Source organism: Chiloscyllium plagiosum, unplaced genomic scaffold (genome assembly GCF_037043375.1).
Source record: "Chiloscyllium plagiosum isolate Xiang-an unplaced genomic scaffold, Cpla_swu_hap1 HiC_scaffold_5, whole genome shotgun sequence".
NCBI lineage: Eukaryota > Metazoa > Chordata > Chondrichthyes > Orectolobiformes > Hemiscylliidae > Chiloscyllium > Chiloscyllium plagiosum.
In genome coordinates, this window is record NW_028270143.1 from 4,309,790 (window position 1) to 4,334,050 (window position 24,261).

The 24,261-nt window shown below is 42.9% G+C and overlaps 1 protein-coding gene across 6 annotated transcripts in view; it reads left to right on the forward strand.

Annotated features, from left to right (window-relative positions):
• Positions 1 to 24,261, forward strand: part of rbms3 (RNA binding motif, single stranded interacting protein) — a 1,382,426-nt gene that overhangs the window by 187,569 nt on the left and 1,170,596 nt on the right. The window lies entirely within an intron of this gene.

Consider the following 24,261-nt stretch of genomic DNA (forward strand, 5'->3'; position numbering starts at 1 on the left):
CGGTGCCCATTCATCCGTTGCCATAGCCTCTGCTCGGTTTCCCCAATGTACCATGCCTTAGGGCATCCTCGCCTGCAGCGTATGAGATAGACAACGTTGGCTGAGTCACATGAGTACCTGCCACGTACATGTCCCCACATGTAATGGTGGTATCCATGTCCAAATCAAAATTATGAGGGGCATGGATAGGTTAAATAGACAAAGTATTTTTCCTGGGGTCGGGGAGTCCAGAACTAGAGGGCATAGGTTTAGGGTGAGAGGGGAAAGATATAAAAGAGACCTAAGGGGCAATGTTTTCACACAGAGAGTGGTACGTGTATGGAATGAGCTGCCAGAGGAGGTGGCAGAGGCTGGTACAGTTGCAACATTTAAAAGGCATTTGGATGGGTATATGAATAGGAAGGGTTTGGAGGGATGTGGGCTGGGTGCTGCCAGGTGGGACTAGATTGGGTTGGGATATCTGGTTGGCATGGACGAGTTGGACCGAAGGGTCTGCTACCCTGTTTCCATGCTGTACATCTCTATGACTCTATGACTATTCTGTCGTTATACAACACATTGGCTGGGGCAATATCTGGAGAATTGTGTTCTGTACTGTGGCAGGACCTCAGGAAGAATATATTGTCCTTGGAAGGAGTGCAATGGAAATTTATTAGAACAATATTCAGACCCCAATGGAAAAATGTCAGACTCTGTGCTGGGAAGGGCACTATCAGTGGTGTGCACTATAACAAGGTCATGTCATCAAACAGTCATACCAGCTGATTTGACACACACCTTTGAAACTGTAACATGTGTGTCATGAATGCAAATAGAATCTCAGTGCTTTCCAAACCTTTTCCCATATGACCCCATTTTGATTGATGTAAACTGCTATGAGCCTAATTGTTGAGATCCAGGAGCCATGATGGTAGGGGGCAGTGGTTTGTAAGAGTCAAGAGTGTGGTGCTGGAAAAGCACAGCAGGTCAGGCAGCATCTGAGGAGCAGGAAAATTGACATTTCGGGCAAAAGCCCTTCATCACTTTCGCAGTGGTTTGTAAGACCTGTCAGAGTTGGGAGCTGGGTGGAGGGATGGGGCAAGGATGGTCAGTGGCTGTTTACTCTGGAAAGTTTTAAAGTAAAAAGCTTTGACATTTAACTTGGTTTTTCAGAACAGGAATCAGGCCTCAAGGGTCAGGCAGTTAGACCACGGCCAAGATTGAGAAAACTGCAAGGATGTTTGACAGGATACAGCTATTTGCACGAAGCCTGCAGCCCCAAAATTGTGGCCGTTATGATCCACAACTTGGGAAGATCCACATATTCCTTAATAAAATAACTTGTGGTGATGACCACGAAAATGATCCATTGTCATATAAATGTTCTTTGACAAAGGAAATTTGCTGTACTTACCTGATCTGGACTATGTATGATTCCAGACCCACAGCAATGTGGTTGTCTGAAGAGTCCAGTTCAAGAGTAACTGAGTTTGAGGAACAAGTGCTGGCCTTACCCACACCTCTGTATAAAGACTAAAGTGATAGACGTGGGTTAAAAAAAGGATCTCCCATGGAGATGGTGCAATGCCAACACTGAATTCTGTTTGATAATGTACCTTCCATGGCTAAATGCTTGAAAAGTAAAGTACGTGGAGGGACAAAGAGGAGGATTTGTAGCCATAATCCTTGGAAAGTGTATGTGAGAGAGGTGGACTATGTTAATGTTGGCCTGCATTCTGAGTCCCATGGATTGCTCTTGGGTGAGTGATGGGAGCTCTGATACAGTCTGAGAGGTTGATAATGCAGTGGGCAGGTGATGCTATGTGAAAAGGCATTCACCAGTCATATTGACAGACACGACTTCATCAACTGTCCTTTGGTACAGCTATACAGGTCTCTGGTATCAGATTCTAGGCATCTTCCTGATCACTTGCTCCCGTTTCCTTCAACAAATAATCTTTGAGGTCTCCTATCCTGAACTTTCACAATTGGCTGCTGCCTTTGAGAGGAGCTGCCTAGCGCACCATATGTTATCAATGTCTGCTTGCAGGGCACCCTCCTTGGCCATCTCCAGCATGGAGGCTCCTCAGCCTGATGCATTTACATGGGGAAACAGCATGAAGTATTCTTTACCACCTGCCTCAGTAGGAACATTGCTTGAAGGAGACAAGAAGTCAACGAAATACAAACAGAAAATGCTGGAGAAACTCAGCAGGTCTGACACTATCTGTGGTAGGCAAATTATCTTTTTGTCTTGATGGACGCATCTTGTTAGTGGAGGAATTGCTCCAGATTAGCAGCATGAGACATCACCTCAAACTTTTGATATACCTTCTACTTCCAGGGTAAAAGCTCAGTTGGCTGAATGGCTGGTTTGTCATATAGAGTGATGCGGACAGCATGGCTCCATTTACCACACCAGCTGAGGTTACCATGAAGGGCTTTCTGTCTCAACCTCTTCCCTTACCTGAGGCATAGTTCCACTCAGGTTAAACCACCACGTCATTTTCTTCTAATGCAAGAGTTGGGCAATGGCTACCTTTACCTTTAATTCGAAGCAGATTGGGCACAATTCATAGCCAAAAATGGTGCACACCTGACCTATCCAAATGAGTACTCTTGCTACTCAAATGGAATCACAAGGTTCAGACTTGCCCTTGCCAGTTATAATCAACACACAACACATTTCATATGTTCACGTCACCCAAAGTCAGACCTGAGTGGAGGCAGTTGCTGACTTATATGGATGGCTGCTTCTGTGAAATATACATTTGAAGTGCAGCTTGCCTCAGTTTCTGACCCCTCATAAAGGGTTGGTAACATATTCAGGTGTAGGATTTCCAATTTCCCTGTCATCTAATCTCTTCTAACCTCACAACCTTCTGAAGTGTATGTGGGGTCTAATTCTGACTTTATGTCTGATTCCAATTATAATTTCTCCACCATTGAGGGGCAGACCTTCAGTTTTGAAATGTTGTCCCTGCAGCTCACTGCCTCTCTTAACTCTCTCTCCTCCTTTAAAACATTCCTTAAAACTGACCTCTTTAGAAGGTCTTAGTTCATCTGACCTAATATCTCCTAAGGTGGGTCCGTTTTCCTACTTCTTATTATGCACCTGTGTATTACCTTGGGACACTTCATCAGGATAAAGGTGCTATATAAATACAAATTGTTGTTATTTATGGTGTGTGCAGGAAGGGAGCTAGAAAGTGAAGCATTGGGATAAATGAGTTTGAAATTGACCAAAGCGTGGACACATTTGGTGATGACAAGGGAAAAACGAAATACCAACTGTACTTAGTTCAGTTCATCATTGGCTCAATGTCCAAAGTTTGTCATGTTAGCTAAAGATGGTACAAAAACAGAGCTGACATTTCAGGTCCAGTGACCCTTCCTCAAAAGAGTTGGCTGTGGATTCACTCTGCAGATGCTGCCAGGCCTGCTGAACATTTCTGCTTTTGTTTCTGATTCACAGTGTCCACAGTTCTTTCTGTTATCTGCAAAAGATGGTGCCTGCCTTCTTTCTAATATTTACCTGGAGGCAATTGCAGATCATTCAAAACTGTAATTATCAGATCAAGAGTTTGACCGTGCAAAGGTGATGCAGCAGCTGAGACAAGTGGCAGGGAGGTAGAGATGACTGTTGCAAGCGCACACATGACGGTTAATCCGAAATCTGTGTTCTATAATACCACATCTTTTGTGGGAGAAAGGATCATTGGAGAAGTCTGAACATTATTTTACTGTCTTTCGATTGGTAAATTAATCTATTAATTATCTCATCTATCTATTTCCTCTCCATATTCTCAGTCTGCCAGTGTGTCTGGATCTCTATCTATTATTTCCATGCATTTCACACACAGTACAAATGATCACATAATCACGGGATTTATGACATTAGCAAGATTCAATACATCTGTGCAGATGGATTATTGTTCCTTGTTTGTATGGGAGGGGATTGTTATAATCATTTGCTTGGAATTTGACTCCTCTTGAAAGAATGAGAGAGAGAGAAACACAAGTATCAATAGGAAAGAAAGCCAGAAAGCTGAATGCTCATGTTAAACGCTGAGATAATTACAGTTAATTAACATACATGAATTTACACATTTACAATGGCAGATTGCTGATTTAAAAAGGAGAACAGGAAGGATGTGTATTAAGAGCACTACTTGAGATTACCTTGGAGAATAAAATTACACAACTGTTAGAGGAGACTAATGTTCAAATGCTTGCTGCTATGTTATCATGAAGAATATTGATCAAGGAAAGATTTTTCGACCATAAATGTGAAGAAATATTTTGTCAAGTTGCCTCGCATACCCAGGGATATTGAATGCTTACATCTGAGCCGATGTGACTTATGGATTTATGCACTAAAGTAGGTATTGGATTGTCCAGATGGGCATTATAAGGGCTTTCTGGGAGGGTTATTATGAATGGCAGAATTCAATTGAAACATTTTGTGAACGAAGATGGTGGTTGTTTAGAATGAAAAAGAAACATGAGGGCTTTTTGTAAATCATGTGCATCTTCAATTTTTTAATGAGTTTAAGCAAACAAATAATGGTTCAATGTTGTCAAAATAATCTATCTGTTCATAAATGTGGAGAGCATTTTATCATAGTAGAGGTACAGACTGGGTTTTTGATTTGTAGTGCATATGTACATTGGGCAATAAACTGTTCATAGGGGTCTTGGCCTAGGGCTTACAGAGCTGATGAGAAAACTGTGTCGCCTATTTGCAGAAGGTTCGCTAGAAGCTGTGTCATTCAGGCATTTAAAATGCCAATAGCGGGCCTTCCTATTTAACTCCCACACAGTGAACATCCCCATTCAAATGGACCCCACCACCAGAGATATATTTCCCTCCCCACCTCATCCGCTTTCCGTAAAGACCGTTCCCTCTGCGACTATCGGACCTATCGGAAGGATGTTGTGAAACTTGAATGGGTCCAGAAGCGATTTACAAGGACGTCGCCAGGGTTGGAGGATTTGAGCTACAGGGAGAATTTGAAGAGCCTGGGGCTGTTTTCCCTGGAGCGTCGAAGGCTGATGGGTGACCATATAGAGGTCTATAAAATCATGAGGGGCATGGATAGGATAAATGGACAAAGTCTCTTCCCTGGAGTCCAGAACTAGAGGGCATAGGTTTAGGGTGAGAGGGGAAAGATATAAAAGAGACCTAAGGGGCAGCTTTTTCACGCAGAGGGTGGTGCGTGTATGGAATGAGCTGCCAGAGGAAGTGGTGGAGGCTGGTACAATTGCAACATTTAAAAGGCATCTGGATGGATAAATGAATAGGAAGGGTTTGGAGGGGTATGGGCCATGTGCTGGCAGATGGGATGAGATTGAGTTGGGATATCTGGTTGGCATGGACGAGTTGGCTGTTTCCATGCTGTACATTTTTTTGACTCAAAGACTCCCTCGTTGGGACCATGCACCCCACCAACCCACCCTCCCATCCTGGCACCTTCCCCTCCTACTGCAGGAATTGCAAAACCTGCACCCACACCACCCCCTCACCTCCGTCCAAGGCCCCAAAGGAACCTTCCACATCCATCAAAGTTTCACCTGCACTTCCACACATGTCACTTACTGGTTCCGTTGCTCCCGATGTGGTCTCCTCTACGTAAGGGAGACAGGACGTCTACTTTCATAGCACTTCAGAGAACATCTCCGGGACACCCACACCAACCAACTCCACTGCCCCATGGCCAAACACGTCAACTGCCCCTGCCACTCCGCCAAGGATGTGCAGTTCCTGGGCCTCCTTCATCGCCACTCCCTTACCACCCAACACCTGGAGAAAGAATGCCTCATCTTCTACCTTGGGACCCTCCAACCCCATGGCATCAATATGGATTTCACCAGTTTCCTCATTTCCCCTCCACTCCCCTTATCCCAGATCCAACCTTCCAACTCGACACTGCCCTCATGACCTATCCCACCTGTCCATCTTCCTTCCCACCTATCTGCTCCACCCTCACCTCCAACCTCCATCCACCTATCCCACTCTCAACTATCTTCCCCCAACCCCAACCCTCTTCCCATTTATCTCACCACACCCTAGGCTCCCAGCCTTATTCCTGATGAAGGGCCTTTGCCTGAAATGATGATTCTCCTGCTCCTTGGATGCTGCCTGACCTGCTGTGCTTTTCCAGCACTACACTCTTGACTTCCCCATTTAACACAGTACATTGGGCCTTTCCAATTAATAGGCTTACAATGGGTCTGTCCATTTTACAGGCCTACAGTGGCTTTTCCCATTTAACACACCTATGGTGGGACTTTCCATTTAACACACCCTACAGTGGGCTTTCTATTTAACAGGCATGCAATGGGCCTGACCATTTAACAAGCCAACAGCATGGGGCCTCTTATGGTGCAGTGGTGGTGTCCCTCCCCTTGGATTGAGAGACCTGGGTTCAAATCCCACCTGTTCCAGGGGTGTTGTAATAACATCTCTGAACAGGTTGATCAGAAAAATAGTTAAATAAAAAAAAACAGGCCTAAAGTGGGCTTTCCTTGAACAAACCTGGAACCAGTTGCTCATTTGCTGAGGTCCTTTGAGGAGGTCAGACTATTGAGGAGGACCTGCTTCCAGGTCAAGCAGGACCCAGGCATCAGTCAATAATTGTGGGAAGGGGTTGATGATGGTAAAGACCAAGATTGGTAGCAAGGAAGGGGCATAGCACTCAATGACCTCCCTCACTTACCTGATGCCCCTGTTTCATGATCAGGCACTGAGTGCATTTGAACAAGGGTTGCCTCTCATGCATCCCAGGAGTCTGCAAATAACCCATCAGGGTTTGTTTGTCAAGCTCCCTTGATGTGAGATGCCCACCCCTGCTGGGTTAGTGTCAATGGCAGTAAATAGGGCTATTACATAGGCATTCAAAACTCTGAACAGACAGAGTTCAAAGACAAGAAAAAACCTAGGTCTACCTTGATCAGGTATTGAAGCAAAGATTGACCATTGTTCTGCAAACAATGTTGTGTCATCATCACTAAAAACATTGAGGGAACTGTGAGAAACAACTCACCGCACTCTTGTGACTTGGACCTTTGAACTACAGAATTTGTTTTCCCAGCTATATTTTTCCAATCATAATATTTGCGTCAAACTGTTTTTTTGTCTGTCTTATTCATGAATGAATGAAGGGACGTTGCTTAAGGTGCTTAGTAGTAATGAGTAATCCGTTGCTTTGCCATTAAAGAATAAATTTGTTGACAATGGATTGTTGTTCTTTTATTAATAATGAAATGCGCTATAAATTACCTTTGTCCTGAATAGCAGTCAGTTAGACAATTTGATCAGGTTGCTTGTTTAGTTGGGTAGTTATACATTTGTGTGGCCTGTGGAATAGTCAGACTCGATCATTATGCATTATTCCCAATGAGTCATGGCATTGTCACTTTGATAAGACTATTTTGTGAAGCACCCTGAGATGTTTTACCATGTGAAATGCGAATTATGTTTGTTGTTGGGAGCAATGATCTTGTAACACTCTCTATCACGAGGAACAAAGTTTTTGCCAAACTAATGGAAAGAAAGGCCAATAATCTGACAGGACCTGCATCCAAAGGTTTGAAAGGATGTAGCTGTGGAGAAATAGATGCACTGATCAAAATATTCCAGAACTTCTCAGGAAGGTTCCAGTGGATTGAAAAACTGCATATGTGAAGCCCCCTTACAAGAAGTGAGAGAGATGGAAAGCAGGAAGTGATAGCTAATTAGCTCAACATCTGTTTGCTGGGAAAATGTTAGTGTTAGGAAGAATAAGCAGGCAATTTAGAAATTCAAGGCAATTAAGCAGAGTCGTCATGGCTTTTTTGAAAGGGAATTCATGTTTGGCATATTTGCTAGAGTTTTGTGAGGATATAACAAGTAGTGTTGATAATGGTGAACCTGTTGATGTAATGTACTTGGAGCTCCAGAAGGCATTCAATAAAGTGTCACATAAAAGGTAATTGCACCAGACAGGACCTCGCAGTATTGGGGTGATGCATTAGCATGGAGTGAGGATTGGTTGGCATGTAAAAGACAAAGATTTTGGATTAATGGGTCCTTTTAGATTTGAAAGACATAACGAGTAGAGTGCTACAAAGATCAGTCCTAAGACCTTAATTTTCTGCAAATTACATTAATGGCAAAGGGAGGGTGTGCAGAGTATAACATATCCAAATGATACAGAGATAAGTTGGAGGGCATGTTGGCTAGATGACATAAAGAACCTGCAAAGGGATATAGATAGATGAATGAATAGGCAAAAACTCAGTGGAATGGATTTGATGGAGGAAAGTGTGAGATCATGTACTTTGGTAGGAAGAATCAAAAGGAAGACCATTATTTAACTGGTGTTGGACTCCAAAAAATATACAGCACAGAGAGATCTGAGTGTTTTTTGTATAAACAGAAAAAAGTTATTTATTGTGAGCAATTAAGAAGGCAAATGGAATGTTTGTCTTTGGTGTTAACAAGTTGAAATTACTCCTTCTGGGTTTTAACTAACCACTTCTGGTCTGGAACCTTCAAACTAAACTTGCAATTTTTAACAGTTTTAAATAATTCCTTTTCTTCAGTAGCAACTAGCTTCAGCCAAAACTTCTGCAGAACTAAAACCAAAGGGCTTTCAATTTATGGGTGTTTCCTACCAGCCTTTAACTCCCCAATATTTCAAAATGCAGATACTCCCTCTTTAAATACTTCCAGAGATCCACCAGCACAAAGTTATGAGTAGGGGATTCCAGATACCTATGACCCTCTGAGATAAAAGACAAAACATTTTTCAATTTTAATGAAACACCACCTCTTTAAAACAAAGAGAAAGCATAATATGATCTATCAAGCCAAAATTCAGCCTGAGATCCTGCTTGTGTAGTAATAACATTACCTGGAATCATAAAAAGAAACCTCAAGTCTTCAGCATTTAACTGGATGTTTATTCTTTTTCAAATCTTCAGTGAGACAAGCAATGACCTCAGTCAAAATTAAAGAACAGATTTCGGACAGGGCTCATGGCATAACTGGCAAGATTAAGAATCCAAATTGATAGATATTTACCCTTTTTGTAGCCTCAGAATACTGAATCCACTTTATCTAAATTCCTTTATATCACGTTGTATGTCAGCCATAATATTTTAAAAGTTTTTTTGGCTAAAAGAAAACAATTGTTAAATAGTTAATTAATTGGGCGGAGGGGAGCAATTCTTTCTGTCATGAACATTCTGCAGTTTCTACTTGCAGTAATGCATTTGTGTAAGTGCAGATGACTTCTTTATGGTTATGAGCCTGGGAAGGTTACCTATTCCTATTTCTAATGCTAGTCATGGAATGTCTGTCACGCTTTTTGTAATGCATGCTTGCAATTAACTTGGCAGCGTGACAAGAAAGCAGGAGAGAAATGGCGCTTATGAGGAAACACTTCTGCTTAAAGAATGTCATGCCATGACTTGTATATTTCCAAAGTCGGCCAGTGTTGATGTGTTGCGTTCTGCCAGCCCACCTGGTATGCTATTTTATATGCAGAATTCTTTCACTGGATATTTTCAGCTGGTGACTCAAAGGCTTTGCATTCCATAGATTGATAAGATATAGGTTTATATATACAACTCTCTGCACAGGTCTCAGGTGAGCCTTCAGGGTGACAGCAAATTCATTTTTATTGTGCCTTTAATATAAGAAGGGCGCTTCACAAAGAAGGGAAATATATAAAGCACAAGCCTTTGTGGGGTTAGAATTAGAAAAGGCAATTGAACATCTCGTCAAATATGTGTGTTTGAGAAGGGTCACTGGATTCAAAACGTTAACTCTGATTTCTCTCCCCAAGTGCTGCCAGACCTGCTGAGATTTTGCCACAATTTCTTTTTTGTTGAGGTTTGAGATGGATTTATGTTTAGGGAGGGAGGTAGAGTTGCAGGCCTGCATAGAGAAAGAATTAAAGGACAAGACATTGAATATAAGGATAGACAAGCTATATAGGTGGGAGACCAGCATTCTGGCAGGCAGCTTTGCCACTGAAACACAGATGTGTTTAAACTAAGTAGTGAGGGAGGGTGGGGGTTGGGGAGGGAAGGAGGTGGAGAGGCAAACTGGAAATTTAAGATGGAAGTTAAAGGGAAAGTGAGAATAAGAGAAGTTAAGAAAGACAACAGAATCAACGGAGCAGAAAACTCAAGAAGGGATAATACAGTATGGTCAAGTGAAATAGGGATTGATGGGAAGGGTGAGGAGGGTAACAAATTAAAACTATTATATATGGATGCACGAAGCATAAGAAATAAGGTGGATGAGCTTGAGGCTCAGTTGTAAATTGGCAGATACGATGTTGTAGGAATAACTGAGATGTGGCTTCAAGTGGACAGGGCCTGGGAAATGAATATTCAAGGTTATACGTGCTATCGAAAGGACAGACTGATGGGCATGGGGGGTGGGGTGGCCCTGTAGGTGAGGAATCTGCGCCCACACCTACTCCCTCACCACCATCCAAGGCCCCAAAGGTGCCTTCCACATCCATTAAAGTTTTACTTGCACATCCACCAATGTCATTTATTGTATCCGTTGCTCCCGATGCGGTCTCCTCTACATGTGGAGACTGTTCGCCTCCTAGCAGAGCGCTTTAGGGAACATCTCCGGGACACCCGCACCAATCAACCACATCGCCCTGTGGCCCAACATTTCAACTCCCCCTCCCACTCTGCCGAGCACATGGAGGTCCTGGGCCTCCTTCACTGCTGCTCCCTCACCACCAGACGCCTGGAGGAAGAACGCCTTATCTTCCGCCTCGGAACATTTCAACCCCAGGGCATCAATGTGGACTTCAACAGTTTCCTCATTTCCCCTCCCCCCACCTTACCTCAGTTCCAACTTCCAGCTCAGCACTGTCCTCATGACCTGTCCTACATGCCAATCTCCCTTTCCACCTATCCACTCCACCTTCCCCTCTGACCTATCACCTCCATCCCCACCCCCATTCACCTATTGTCCTCTTTGCTACCTTCTCCCAGCCCCACTCCCCCCCATTTATCTCTCCACCCTGGAGGCTTCCTGTCTCTATTCCTGATGAAGAGCTTTTGCCTGAAACGTCGATTTTCCTGCTCCTCGGATGCTACCTGGCCTGCTTTGCATTTCCAGCACCACTCTGATCTAAACTCTGGTTTCCAGCATCTGCAGTCCTCACTTTTGTCCAGGAATGATATTCAGTCCCTTGCGAAGGGGGGAGGGGGGGCATAGCATCAAGAGATGTAGAGTCAGTACAGATAGAGCTGAGAAATTCTAAGGGTAGAAAGACCCGAATGGGAGATATCTACAGAACCCAAACACTGGATGTAGGGTGTAAGTTGAATAAGGAGTTGGAATTGGCCTGTCTCAAAGATATTACTACAGTTGTTATGGGGGGATTTCAACATGCAGGTAGACTGGGAGAATCAGGATGGTACTGGACCCCAAGAAAGGAAATTTGTGGAGTGCCTCCGAGATAGATTCTTAGAACAGCTTGTATTGGAGCCTACCAGGGAGAAAACCATAACAATGACAGAGCGCCCTTGGTGCTCACCTTCCACCCTTCCAACCTTCGCATAAACCAAATCATCCGCTGACATTTCTGCCACCTCCAAACGGACCCCACCACCAGGGATATATTTCCCTCCCCACCCCTTTCCGCCTTCCGCACAGACCATTCCCTCCGTGACTACCTGGTCAGGTCCACGCCCCCCTTCAACCCACCCTCCTGTCCTGGCACCTTCCCCTGCCGCCGCAGGAACTGTAAAACCTGTGCCCACACCTCCTCCCTCACCTCCATTCAAGGCCCTAAAGGAGCTTCCACATCCATTAAAGTTTTACCTGCATATCCACCAATATCATTTATTGTATCCGTTGCTCCCGATGGGGTCTCCTCTACATTGGGGAGACTGGATGCCTCCTAACAGAGCGCTTTAGGGAACATCTCTGGGACACCCGCACCAATCAACCACACCGCTCTGTGGCCCAACATTTCAACTCCCCCTCCCACTCTGCCGAGGTCATGGAGGCCCTGGGCCTCCTTCACCGCCGCTCCCTCACCCCCAGACGCCTGGAGGAAGTAGGCCTCATCTTCCACCTCGGAACACTTCAACCCCAGGGCATCAATGTAGACTTCACCAGTTTCCTCATTTCCCCTTCCCCCACCTCACCCCAGTTCCAAACTTCCAGCTCAGCACCATCCCCATGACTTGTCCTACCTGCCTATCTTCTTTTCCACCTATCACCTTCATTCCCCTCCCCCACTCACCTATTGTACTCTATGCTACTTTCTCCCCACCCCCACCCTCCTCTCACTTATCTCTCCACCCTTCAGGCTCTCTGCCTGTATGCCTGATGAAGGGCTTTTGCCCGAAACGTCGACTTTACTGCTCCTCAGATGCTGCCTAAACTGCTGTGCTCTTCCAGCACCACTAATCCAGAACATACCAGGGAGAATGCAATTCTGGATCTGGTGTTGTGCAACGAACGGATGTGATCAGGGACCTCGAAGTAAAGGAACCATTAGGAGGTAGTTACCATAATATGATAAGTCTTAATCTGCAATTTGAGAGGGAGAAGGGAGAACTGGAAGTGTCAGTATTGCAGTTGAACAAAGGGAACTATGGAAACAAGAGGGAGGAGCTGGCCAAAGTTCAATGGTTCAACACCCTAGCAGGGATGGCAGTGGGACAACAATGGCAGATATTTCTGCATATAATGCAGAAGGTGCAGGATTGTTTCATTCCAAAGAGGGGGAAAGGTCCTAAGGGGAGGCAGAGGCAGCCATGTCTGATGAGGGAAGTTAAGGACTATATAAAAATAAAAGAGAAGTATAACATAGCAAAGATGAGCGGGAAGCCGGAGGACTGGGAAACTTTTAAGGAGCAACAGATGATAACTAAAAAGGCAATACGTGGAGAAAAAATGAGGTATGAAGGCAAACTAGCCAAAAATATAAAGGAGAATAGTTAAAAATTTCTTTAGGTGTGTGAAATGAAAAGAAAATGAAGACTAAAATTGGACCCTTGACAAAAATGGGTGAATTTATTATGGGGAACAAGGAAATGGTAGAAGAGTTGGATAGTTACTTTGGATCTGTCTTCATTGGGGAAGACACAAGCAATCTCCCAGATGTAATGGTGCCTGAAGGACCCAGAGTAATGGATGAACTGAAAGGAATTTATTTTAGGCAGGAATTGGTGTTGGAGAGACTGTTAGGTCTGAAGGCTGATAAGTCCCCGGGGCCTGATGGTCCACATCCCAGGGTACTGAAGGAGGTGGCTCTAGAAATCGTGGACATACTGGTAAACATTTTCCAATGTCCTATAGATTCAGGATCAGTTCCTGCGGATTGGAGGGTGGCTAATGTTGTCCCACTTTTCAAGAAAGGAGGGAGAGAGAAAACAGGGAATTATTGAATGGTTAGCTTGACATCAGTGATGGGAAAGAAGTTGGAGTCAATTATGAAAGATGAAATTATGACTCATTTGGATAGCAGTAACTGGATAGGTCAGAGTCCGCATGGATTTACGAAGGAGAAATTGTGCTTGACTAATCTTCTGGAATTTTTTGAGGATGTAACTATGAAGATGGACAAGGGAGAGCCAGTGGATATAGTGTACCTGGACTTTCAGAAAACCTTTGATAATGTCCCATATAGGAGATTAATGAGCAAAATTAGGGCACATGGTATTGGGGGCAAAGTACTGACTTGGATTGAAAATTGGCTGACTGACAGGAAGCAAAGAGTAGTGATAAACGGGTCCCTTTCGGAATGGCAGGTAGTGACCAGTGGGGTACTACAAGGTTCGATGCTGGGACCGCAGCTGTTTAGAATATACATTAATGAAATAGATGAAGGCATTAAAAGTAATATTAGCAAATTTGCTGATGACACAAAGCTGGGTGGCAGGGTGAAATGTGAGGAGGATGTTAGGAGAATACAGGGTGACCTGGACAGGCTAGGTGAGTGGACGGATGCATGGCAGATGCAGTTTAATGTGGATAAATGTGTGGTTATCCACTTTGGTGGCAAGTACAGGAAGGCAGATTACTATCTAAATGGAGTCAAGTTAGGTAAAGGGGCAGTACAACGAGATCTAGGTATTCTTGTATATCAGTCAATGAAAGGAAGCATGCAGGTCCAGCAGGCAGTGAAGAAAGCTAATGACATGCTGGCCTTCATAACAAGAGGAATTGAGTATAGAAGCAAAGAGGTCCTTCTGCAGCTGCACAGGGCCCTGGTGAGACCGCACCTGGAGTATTGTGTGCAGTTCTGGTCTCCATATTTGAGGAAGGACATTCCGGCTATTGAGGGAGTGCAATGTAGGTTCATGAGGTCAATTCCCGGAATTGACGTTTCGGGCATAAGCATATGTCCGAAACGTCGATTCTCCTGCTCCTTGGATGCTGCCTGACCTGCTGCGCTTTTCCAGAAACACATTTTTCAGCTCTGATGTCCAGCATCTGCAGTCCTCACTTTCTCCTACTCGATTCCTGGAATGGCAGGACTATCATATGTTGAAAGATTGGAGCGACTGGGCTTGTTTCCACACTTGAGTTTAGAAGAACGATGGGGGGATCTGATTGAGATGTATAAGATTATTAAAGGATTGGACACTCTGGAGGCAGGAAGCATATTTCTGCTGATGGGCGAGTCCCGAACCAGTGGACACTGTTTAAAAATAAGGGGTAGGCCATTTAGAACAGAGTTGAGGTGAAACTTTTTCACCCAGAGAGTGGTAGATATATATGGAATGCTCTGCCCCAGAGGGCAGTGGAGGCCAAGTCTCTGATCTCTTCAAGAAAGAGATGGATAGAACTCTTAAAGATAGTGGAATCAATGGTTATGGGGATAAAGCAGGAACAGGATACTGATTGTGAATGGTTAGCGATGATCTTCATGAATGGTGGTGCTGGCTCGAAGGGCCAAATGGCCTACTCCTGCACCTATTGTCTGTTGTCTATTGTCTGCAACTTTATAGAACTTTAGTTAGGCCACACTTGGAATATTGAATACAGTTCTCATCACCATACAACCAGAAGGACATGGATACTTTGGAGAAGGTTCAGAAAAAGGTTTACCAGGATTTTGCCTGGTATGGGGGACTTTAGCTATGAAGAAAAGTTGGATGGACTGGGTTTGTTTTCACTGGAAGACAGGAGATTGAGGAGTGACCTGATAGAAGTTATAAGATTATGATTAATATGGACAGAATGGAAAGTATGCGGGCTTTTCCCCAGGGTGGAGGGGTCAATTACTAGGGGACACATATTCAAGGTACAAGGGGTAAGTTTAGAAGAGGTGTGTGAGGCATGTTTCTCCACACAAAGGGTGGTGAGAGCCTGGAATGCGCTACCAGAGGAGGCGGTAGAAGCTGACACAGATGCTGCCTGAACTGCTGTGCTCTTCCAGCACCACTAATCCAGAATCTGGTTTCCAGCATCTGCAGTCATTGTTATTATAATAGCAGCATTCAAGAAGCACCTGGATAAATACAAGAACAGGAAGGGAATAGAGGGATACGGATCCTGTAAGTAAGGACAGCTTTAGTTTGGAAGGACAAAACGTGGTGGTGCAGACTTGGAGGTCTGAGGGGCCTGCTCCTGCTTTTGTTCTAACAGTGCCGAGCTGGTTGAAGTCTATCCTATCAGGAACACAGAAGGGTGTGCAGAATAAACACATGTCTAAGTTAATCTATAAAAAGAGACATAAGACAGATTATGGTTAAGAATGTAGATGACATGCAACCTGACTCAGCTCAAACTAGCAGCTCAGGAAAGGCATGGAGTTGATGTTGAAAAAGTGGAGTTTTTGGCAGAGGTTCAAAGTGATGATTTCATTGTTCCTGATGTCCAATTAGAAAAAAAAAAATCCATGAGTTAATTAGATATGACTTAAAAAATTTGACAACAAAGAGGCAGTTGAAGGTAAGGTTGAAGGAGTACCTCCCAGGATCAGATGGCAGCACCAGGGCCATTTGGAAGACAAAGAGACAAAGAATGAATCTTCAGCAAAATCTGGGTGGTGACTGCACAGGAACTGCAGAAAATTGCTGAAAATGTCCTTAACGATGTGACAGATAGGGGTGGAATCAGACTAGGCAATCAGATGGAGGTGGAGCCAGGAAGAAAGACAGCAGGGAAGGATTATGTAGTCAATCACATTCAGTGGCAAAGAGAGGTTGAGGAGCACAGCGAATAACTGGATGGAGTTTTGTTACTTCTCCACAGGGAAGACAGGATAATTGGAGAAGCAGTCACTCTCCTGCACTTCCTAGCAGCTGGTTACAGGCTACAACTGACAGATGATTGAGAAGATCTTATCTAAATGTCCCTGTATGCTCAACTCTGGCTACTGGGGAAAATAAAAAAAAACAAGGAAGATCATTTAAAAAAGATTATCAGTTTGAACTAATATTTCACATGGATACTACTTTAGTTACAGTTTTGTTTCCAAGGATATGGGTTTGTTGCTTTTTATTAGTTGATGCTTTTGAATAAAACTCAGTCCCACACAGGAGGGAGAGTTACTTGAAAATTGAACACCTGTCTCGAGGATAGGTGCCAGAGACCGTTCACTTGTCTATGGCAAATGATATTGTCCTGCATTTGTCCCTATTGTCCTGCTCTTTAATTTCTTTTAAGTTAATTATTTTCTGTCATATCAGCCTTGAATTTCTTTTTTCTTTCATCTTACCTTTTAATTTCAAATCTTTGTTTACCAAAAATGTTCACTTTTAAATTATTTGCAAAATTAGCTCACTTGGGTTTTTATTGCTGTTTGTAATGACTTTTGCTTTGGTCCAATTCCATCACAACATTTAAAGTTCTGCTGATCCTCTCGGTCTCTTTTTTCTTTAGATTTGATTCTGTATTGGTTCATCTGTTTCTTGCTTTCTTGGCCTGTATTTTTCTGCGTGTTGCCTTTGTGTGATATTTTAAATCTCATTTCCTTCCATCGCGAGCTTTTTGAAAACATATTTTGGTCCATATGTAGAATTGTCTTTCAAAAGGAGCAATTTCAGAAATTATGGATGGGATTTTCCAGGAGGCCATATTCCTTGTGTCCCACTGACTAAAAAGTGGGAGCCTTCTCACAAAACAGCTGGATGCCTGCAGTAATTTTATTTTGGAAGTGGGTTAATTAACCAACATCTGGGCTTCTCCCTCCATCTGGAAAGGAAGTCCTATCTTAGAGGGGGTGTCTACCAATCAGCTCTGTAATCTCAGCAGTGCCAGGTTTGAATGGTTAGCACTGCTGGATCTCCAGGCTGCCCTTAAATAAAAGGAGGCTAAAGAGTTGAAATTCACAATAAGTGGCGAGATGCAACCAGGCTTGAGGACCCCAGTGTGTGGGGTAGTGGGGTGGCTGGATTATAAAAGGTTGATGATCTTTGGAGGAGGGATTTATTGCCTTCAGTGGGCACGGAGGGCTCTCATTGGAAGTCAAATCCTCTCGTCTTACCTTCATGTAGCTGATGCAGTAAAAGCTCTAGTTTATCTACCTGGCATGGGCCTCCCCCCTCTGTGAGTGAAATTGCAGTGGAGGCAGAACAAGACACCTTACAGACATTAATTGGTCATTTTAGGGGCTCCGTGAGCCTCGGAGCAGATGGGCTGCCTGACCTCTTAACACCCTTGATGGGGGTGTGTGTGTGGGGGGGATCTTATGTGAAATAGAGAGAGAGAGAGAGACGATGGTAACAGATTGGCCACCTATTATACATTGTATTTGAAATAACTCCACAAAGGCTGGCTTCCTATCACTGAGTCACCCTTCATTTCCAATTCATTTACGCATGCATTGTGCATGATAATGACCCAGCTAGTTCACAGCTGGCTCCGAGAGTGAACAGAACCCCGACACTCCTCTTTATATCTGTCAGCCAGGGTTCCCTAATTGGACCATAGAATAGAATCATAGAATCCCTACAGTGTGGAAACAAGCCCTTCAACCGAACAAGTCCACACCGACCCTCCAAAGAGTAACCTACCCAGACCCATTCCCCTACTCTATTATTTGATACTTAGATCTGCCTAATGCATTTGTGCTACACATTCCTGAACACTATGGACAACTTAGCATTACCAATTCACCTAAACTGGAAGGAAACTGGAGCACCTGGAGGAAACCATGTAGAACATGGGGAGAATGTGCAAAACTCCACACAGATAGTCACCCAAGGCTAGAGTCAAACCCGGGTCCCTGGTGCTGTGAGGCAGCAGTGCTAACCACTGAACACCGTGCTGTCCCAAAATATACAGAATATTATAATTTGACAATAACAGCAGAGTTAACATTAGACCTATTTCAAATAGTTTTGCTGAACTAATTACAAAGTAAATTCTGTTGGAACATGAAGAGCACACAGTGAACATATTTTCACAAGTGTGAGTTTTGCCCTCGATTTACTGGGTACCTTTTCTTAAACCATAATGATGTTATTTTTATGTTTCTTAGTAATGTCCATCACATCCCATTCACTCTTTATGCCTATGCTCCCATTGGCATAGTGTAGATGTAAATAGTCGAGTTCAGTTTCTAATCAACATTAACCTCCAGGATGTTGGTAATGGGGGACTCAAGTGCAGATAATACCATTGAACATCAAGGATAATGATTAGACTTTCTCTTCTTGGAAATGACCATTGCCTGGCTCTTATGTGGAGTGATTATAACTTGCTACTTCCATGTAAGAAAGTTGTTCAGGTCTTGTACCTGCTGTTTTAGAGTAGGCAGAGTCACAAATGATCCTGAACATCCCCACTCTGACCTTATGATGAAAGGAAGATCTTTCATGCAGCAGCTGAACGTGTTTGGGCCTATGCTGCTATCCTGAGGAACTCCTGCAGTGACCACCGGGACTGACATCATTTACCTTCGGTTATAGCAACAAGTGTTATTTATATGACATTACTTCAAAATGTAGAGCATTTTTCCCGATTCTTACCAACTCCAGTTTTGCAAGGGCTCCTTAATGCCACACTCAGTCGAATGGTTCCTTGCTGTACCTTTGCACGAACTCTCAACCTGCCTCTGGTATGAGCTCTCTTGTCCAGTTTTGGATCAATGCTGTATAATGGTCAAGAGCTCAGTAGCACTTACTGAGTATCAGTGAACAGTTTATTGCTAAGCAAATGCTGTTTGACAGCACTGTTGATGATCCCTTCCTCACATTGCTGCTGATTGAGAGTAGAACGATGAGGCAGTAATCAGTTGGGTTGGACTCATTTTGCATTTTATACAGGGAATGATTAGATTAGATTAGATTAGATGACCCAAAAGTGTGGAAACAGGCTCTTCGGCCCAACCAGTCCACACCGACTGACCCACCCAGACTCATTCCCCTACATTTACCCCTTCACCTAACACTATGGGCAATTTAGCATGGCCAATTCACCTGACCTGCACATCTTTGTGACTGTGGGAGGAAACCGGAGCACCCGGAGGAAACCCATGCAGACATGGGGAGAATGTGCAAACTCCACACAGACACTGGAATCGAACCTGGGACCCTGGTGCTGTGAGGCAGCGGTGCTGTGAGGCAGCAGTGCTAACCACTGAGCCACCGTGCACCTGGGCAATTTTCTACATTGTCAGGTAGATATCAATGTTGCTCCTGTACTGAAGTTGCTTGATGTGGAGCATCACTAATACTGGAGTACAGTTCTTCAACATTATTGCTGCAACATTATGCAATGCCTTCAGACAATTCTTGGTATCATGTACACTGAATCAATTTAGCAAAAGACCAGCAGTGACATTAGGGAACTCAGGTAGGGGCTGAGATGGATCTTCCATGGGGGTGATTGCATATTTTTCAATGTTATTATTTTCTTGATGTGTTTTAGTGATGAAGGCACTACACTAGATCTGCTTGCATGCCAAACAGTGGAAACAGCATTCAATAAACAGAGCTAGGTAATCACACAACAACACATCAGATCTAAGCTCTGCAGTCCTGCCACATTCAAGCCTGAATGGTAATTTAAATAAAACATTGCTGGCATATTCAGGGTAAAAATGGTAATGGACAATTAAATAACAACAGTTGGAGGACCTCCACTTGTCATCCCATGCTCAATGAAGGGGGTGTAAAACATTTGGATCCATTGATATTTGGTCCCGATATATTTATTTTATGAATGTTGGAATGACAGGAAGAAAAGACGAGATGGGTATTAAGATTGCAGAAAGCGACAGAACAGAAAGATTTGGGAATTCTCATCCATGAATCACAAAAAGCTAGCATTCAACTTCAGAGGGTAGTTGGGAAAGCAAATGGAATGTTGGTCTTTATTTCAAATGTCGTGTAAAAGTAAGAAGGTTTTACCCAAACTGTACATGGCACTAATCAAACAGTAGGAATACTGTGAACAGTTTTGGGTCCCTTATCTAAGAGAAGATACACTAGTATTGGAAGCAGTCTAGACAAGCTTCACGTGGCTGATACCAGATATAGACAGACTGTCTTATGAGGAGAGGTTCAGTAGATTGGGCTTGTACTCATTGGAAAATAGAAGAATGGCAGGCAACCTTATTGAAGCATATAAGAATGGGGATGGAGATGATGGCCTAGTAGTATTATCACTGGACTATTAACCTAGAAACCCAAGTGGAGTACTGGAGAACTGGGTTAAGTACTGATTTCAGATAGTGAAATTTGAAATCAGTTTTTTTAAAATCAGGGTTAAGAGTCTAACGATGACCATGAATCCATTGCTAATTTTTGCAAAAACACATTCGGTTCACTCGTGTCCTTTCGGGAAGAAAGCTGCATGTGACTGCAGCTCCACAGCAATGTGGTTGACCCTTAATTGCCCACTGGGTAATTAGGGATAGGCAATAAATGCTGGTCTAGCCAATTATGCCCACATCTGGACTTTTCAAGGTCAGATTAACAGCCCCAATCAGGGAACTCATATTCTATGAGGTAGACCTGGCTAACCTTATTCCCATCACTACAGTACTCAATGTCTGTGGACTATTGGGAAGGGAACTGGGGTGGGACCTGTATTGGCTGAGGATCTCTTGCCTCTTGCGTTTGCAGAAAGTTGAATTTCACTTCCACAGTGGGGAGCAGATGCAAGACTAACAGAAAGGAAAATGTCTATCATGTTTTATGATAAATCAATTCCACAGGGTATGAAGTAGTCTCGTAATCACAGGCACTTATTTGCTTTGAAAAGGGCATTTGTGACCCATGAAGCTCTTTCAGATAAGCAAGTACAGCACTGTAACTTGGGTACTTTTCCGTACAAATCTTGATGAAAGACCAGTTTGTAATTAACCATTGACTACTAAGGGAACAGGTGAGTTGAAAAAGAGATGTGCAAAGATAAGTATGAAATGTAATACTTGACAAAGGTATTGCATCATCAATTTATTTAATTATTGATCCTTGCGGTTCAATCAACAGCAAGAATCTCTCCTGTTGTGTTCATTTAACTAAGGTTTTCTTGGTCTCCCTTGGGGTGCACACCTTGGGATCTAACAAGCTCTTTCATTACTTTCTTTTTAGCTCGGGCTTGTGCTAACTTTAGTGAAACTCATTTTCAGTCTACTTGATTGGCTTGCAATTACTTTATTATTCATCCTTAAGCACGCAACAAGCTTGCACAATTACCTAGAGTGCTATGAAGAGTATTAGTCACCCAGTCTAAGGAAGGATGTGAATGCATCAGTGTTCGTTCAGAGAAGGCTTACCAAATTAATGCCTGGAATGGGTAGGTTGTACTGTGAAGAGAAGTCGGACAGGCTAGGCTTGTATCTGCTGTCAGAGGCAACTTGATTGAAACATATAAAATCACGATGGGTCTAGCCAGTGTAGATGTTGAATGGATGATTCCTTTTACGTGAGGTTCTAGAACTAGGTGTCACCCATTTTAGGAATGAAATTAGGCAATTTTTTTCCTTTCAGTAAGTCACAATTCTTTGGAACTGTCTCCCTGAGAAAGAGATAGGATCAGAGTCCTTGAAAATTTTTAAGGTCGAGGTAGATGTATTGTTAATCAAGGGGATGAGAGGTTATCGGGAGTTGGTGTGAATGTGGATTTGAGGTTACAATTATTAAATGGTGGAGCAGGCTCAAGGGATTGATTGGTCTGCCTCTTCTGCTAATTTGTATTTTTGTGCAATCCCTACTGGCATCTAAAGGATATTTCTTTTGTCTTTTGCAAAGAGCCTTAGATATCACAATCAGAGGGAAAAACTAGTGAAAATCCGTATTACTTGGAAATGAACATACTGGTTATACTGTAGCACCAGTTTGAAATATACAATGGGCGTTGGGCTAGTATGCATCATTCACAAACAGTACTTTTTTTTAACCTTCTGTGTTAGCTGATACAGCCAACTCGACGCTGCTCCTGACATTGATCTTTGCACAAAGATCACTAAAGCAAAAACATATTTTCCTTTGAGTCTGAGTCTTATTTTTCAGGCACAGCTTTGCTTACTGAATTAATAATCACATATTCCATAACCTTGCAAAAACTCACCCAAATCTGTCTCGTGTCACATATGTTTTGTTCCCTTGCGATTATCTGTTTTTACCCAGGCCTCAAACTGTGAGAAGACAGAAATCTTAAATACTGACCTGTAAACGCTATTATCTTCACTGACTTAGAATATTCAAATTCAACCATTCCACATGAATGAATAGAAGAACATCGGGTGACGGGAAAAAAAATACTGGCATCTTGAGGATAGGGGTCCAGAAAACTGAATCAATAGAAATAAAATACTGCAGATGCGAGAGATATGGAATCAAAAATATTGTGCAAACCTCACGAGATCAGACAATATCTGTCAGGAAAGGGCCAGAGTTGACATTTTTGATTCAATCACTCTTCCTTGGAATAATGAATATATGCTTTTGTCAGGTTCTATTCTTGAGATGATTCATATTCCAAATTAAAAAGGTTCTACTCTCAATCTAAATTCACAACCTAAAACCTCAATAACTATGATTTCTACCTGGTGTCTATAATGTGGAAAATACTATATTCCAGTAGGAGAATTCAGCAAAGCAGCACTCCCAGAGCAGGTTCCTGTGGGACAGAATTTAAGCTAAAGTGTCACTCTGCTGAATCTGACACATGTTCCCACCTAGTCAGGCTCTCTGGGAGCAGTGACATGCAGAATTACTGTACTCTCGGTGAAGCTCAGACATTTTCTGAATGAACAAGTCAAAGATATTTGGGTAATCTTATTCAGAAATATCAAACTCAAACTTGGAAAGGTCTATGAAATTGGAAAAGAAACAAAGCAGGTCAAGCAGCATCAGAGAGGCAGGAGAGTTGACGTTTCGGGTCGGTATCCTTCATTGGGTCCTAATGAAGAGTCCTGCATGAAATGTCAACTCCCCTGTTCTGATGCTGCCTGACCTGCTGTGTTTTTTCCAGCACCATACTCTATTGACTCTGACTTTCCAGCATCTGCAGTCCTCACTGTCTCCAAGGTCTTTGAAACAATGGAAAGGTGCGCCTGTAATCCTAGCTTTAATTTTGGGATCGCTTTGCTGCAAATCTTAGTTTTTGGAGCTTTTAAAAAAATTATTAATTGTAATAACATTATTGGAAGATAACAGAATACTAGCCTAATTTTCTGCATGGCAAGTATTAATGGATTATGGTCCATGGATGTTCTGCAACAGCAAAACAAATATACATTTAAAGTTAGTTATTTAAATATGTGTGTTTGTTTGTGGATAATGTGGATATATCACATTATATCCACTGCAAAGAGTGGCAATTTTAGGCACAGTTAGTAGAATGGTAAGAACATAGAGTTATACAATTGGCAGAAATACTTGTAATATCATTTGACGTATTTACATTTAAAGTTTTTTTGAAAAAAGCAGCACAGTGTTGTTTATAGCTAGTATCTAGCCCATGATGGAAACTTTAGGATGTGACCATGTATTCTTAGGCTTGGGAATTGTTTTTCAACAATTCTCAAGATTAGGGCATTTTCACTCTGGCTTCCCTTCACTATTACTCAATTTGAGAAATGGATTATTCACTTAATCTGATCCATGTCAACGTTCACTCTCCAAGTGATGAAGTAATTACAGTTATGTTTACTGCATCCTTTCCCTGTTTCCCAAGAATTGGAAACCATTTTGGTTTGCTATTGGCTTAGTCTGTTTGGAATAGAAGGTCACGGAGCTTTAGCAACATGGAGAAAGATCCTTTGGAATATCATTCCACGCTCTTCAATAAGCCACCATTGTTTCTAATCCCATTTTTCAATCCTTGGCCTGTAGTCTTGT